Source organism: Syzygium oleosum, unplaced genomic scaffold (genome assembly GCF_021117445.2).
Source record: "Syzygium oleosum isolate NSW1041296 unplaced genomic scaffold, Sole_v2.1 Sole_v2.19, whole genome shotgun sequence".
NCBI lineage: Eukaryota > Viridiplantae > Streptophyta > Magnoliopsida > Myrtales > Myrtaceae > Syzygium > Syzygium oleosum.
This window is the reverse complement of record NW_026607503.1, coordinates 495,001-498,240: the sequence shown is the minus strand read 5'-3', so window position 1 is coordinate 498,240 and position 3,240 is coordinate 495,001.

The window sequence follows — 3,240 nt, the reverse complement described above, 5'->3', positions numbered from 1 at the left end:
CGTCGAGCTTTAAAATGCGATAAATGGATAAAACTTTTGTGACAGTACTTAGATACGTCAAAATGGGTTTATGATGCATTTATTAAACCATATTTGATGAGTTAATGTGTTATGTAGGTTAATTATATTAAATGGGTTGTAGATGGGTTTAGAAATGTAAAACTCAAAATAATATGAGTGGCAAATGAGTTCATAACTTACTAAAACCCAATTCACATCTATGGTTCTCTCTCGCCCTCGCTCAAACTTGCACTCGTTCACTCTATGTGCTCACCCTGGTTTGAGAATAAGTTTTCCTATATTTAGTTAAATATGGAAATGTTTTAACAATATTGATTGGGTCGAGTATAGGTTACTATATATGCATTACGTAGACATTGATCAATTTGAATCGAACCATTTTGGATTTGATTCACTCATTTGATGGGTCTACCAGTATCATTTAATGCACGAAATATAAACGTGACTTGTCTTCTCATTTTTTTGGGGCACGTGCATGGTATCGCGGATAAAAATGCTGCCGGCGTGGCTTTCGAAAGAGAGTGATGCAACATCGGCTATAGGAATGACATATCGAGATGATTTAGTTTCGTAACGGTTGTTCTCGACTTATTTTTGGGAAGATTTGGATTCAATATTCTCTTAATGGAATTTACAATATGCAATTTAAAATTCATAACGTATTATTATGTATACTTTGAAATATTTTTCTCTTACCGATAGCCTTGTTCCTAGCTCATTTTTACTATGTGAAAATTTACAATACAATACGATGTTTGTAATTAGATTGAGATTTTAAAAATTGATTTTACTTTCGTTTCCAAAACTTTAAACTTTTATCTCTTGAAGAATTAAGGTTAAATTCCCTTAAACGTTCTAAGTTTCTTTTACTACTTAGAAAACTTTTAAATTTTTCAATCTTTGGAAAAGGATATTTTTATCTAATTTAAGTAAATACTTCAAATGTCCAAAAGTCTATTTTTTAAAATATATATTACATTAAATTGATTATTGATAATCAATTGCAAAAATCAATTCAGCAAATTAATTATGTTCTCCAAAAGTCTACTTTAATGCAAGGTCTTGTCTTCAATCCTCCACTTATGGCCTCATCTTCTCTGCAAGGCATCCTCTTCCTCCTCCGAGCCCGAAGATTAGGAGCGCAAATGATAACCATTCTATTCCATAAACAATTCTTGGAATAGGACGAGTTTCTAAGGAAAGAAACCCGTTTGATAACAAAAAAAAATTTCTATTTCTGGAACAAAAATCCTTTGATATTAGCATAAAATTTCTATTTCCTATAACATAAACCCGTTTGATAACAACATAAATTTATATTTCTCGGAACATAAATCCATTTTTTTAGAAATGGTCTTTAAAATGAAAATCAATCAAAACACCAAAACCCTAGTAAAGCCCGAAAGGCTTATTCATTCAAGGGATTGTATTGTTTTTTAGGGTTTTAGGGTTTTTTAGGGGTGGAGACCCATTTTGGGGGTTAAACCCCTTTTAGGGTTTTTTAGGGGGTTAAAACCCCTTTTAAATCCCTAAACTAAGGAGTCTTAAAAAATATCATTTGGGCACTTCAAAAAATTTAAATTTCAATCAAAGTGGGTGGCCACAGATATTCTAAGCCATTATGTAAAGTTTTGAAATTTTTGATTTTATGATTTTTTTTGAAAAAATTCACCAAATTTCCTATTTTCCCGAAATCTGAAATTTTGTTATTTTCTGGAAATATTTATGAATTTTTCTGGAATTTTTCGATTTTTATGGATTTTCTATTTTTTTTTAGATTTTTTTTCCGATTTTTCTAAATTTTCTAATTTTTTTTTTATTTTCTTGCCTGGAATGAACCGGACCGAGCCCGTTCGGACCGGTCTGACTAGGTCAAACTGGGGCCAAATTTATGAAGAGATATGTTTTGAGAGAGAAGACAGATTCTTTTAGAAATAGTTTTCATTTTTCATTCAAAAACAGAAAAACTACTTTTTTTTTGTTCTGGAACAAAAAATTGTTTCAGAAATAAAAAAATGGAATTGCATTACCAAAAGGGTTTCTGTTCCAAACCTGTTCCCGAGAATAGAAAACTAGTTCTGAACAGAAACAAAATGGTTATCATGCGCGCCCTAGTCTCATCTGCATCATGATGGCGAACGCGAACGAGGGCTTGAGACATAATGCTCTATCTCTCCATCGAGAAAAAAGAGCATTGCTCTTTCAACTCTAAAGATATACAGATTTCCTTAACTTTAAATGAAGCATTGCCCTTTTGTTCACTTTGCCATATTAGATGAACAATTTTCCACATTGGATTCAAAATTTACTTTAAAAAGTCACGCAAGAAAATCGCAAGAATTTGTCACAAGAGGCAATTAGGGGTGCGCATGGAATGCATTCCGGAATAAAAATTCTATTCCGGAATGCATTCTAGAACAGAATAGCGTCTGTTAAAAAATTTCCGGAATACATTTTGGAGCGATTTTTGCATTCTGGAATAAAAATGCGTTTGTTAAAAATACTTGATTCCGAATGCATTCTTGATTTCGTAATGAGTTTTTGGCAAGAAAAAGAGAAGCTACTTTTTATAGCTTCTTGATTCCAGAATGCATTCTCTCTATTTTCTCACAAATTTTTTTTTCAGAAAATGCATAAAAATTGAAAAATTCTAGAAATATTCATAAAAATTTCCAAAAAATAAAAAAAAGTCAGATTTCGGGAAAATATGAAATTTGGTGATTTTTTTTTAAAAAATAAAAAATAAAAAATAAAAAATTTCAAAACTTCACAGAATAGCTTAAAACACATGTGGCCACCCACTTTGAGTGAAATTTAAATTTTTTTAGGTGCCCAAAAAAAAGAAAAAAAATAAAAAAATAAAAATTTTCAAAACTTCACAAAATGGCTTAAAATACCTGTGGCCACCCACTTTAAGTGAAATTTAAATTTTTTGAGGTGCCAAAAAAAAAATAAAAAATAAAAAATTTCAAAACTTCACAGAATGGCTTAGAATATCTGTAACCACCCACTTTGAGTAAAATTTAAATTTTTTGAGGTGCCCAAAAAAATAAAAAAATACAAAAATTCAAAACTTCACAAAATGGCTTAGAATACCTGTGGCCACTCACTTTGAGTGAAATTTAAATTTTTTTAGGTGCCAAAAAAAATTAAAAAAAATAAAAAATTTCAAAACTTTACAGAATGACTTATAATACATGTAGCCACACACTCTGAGTA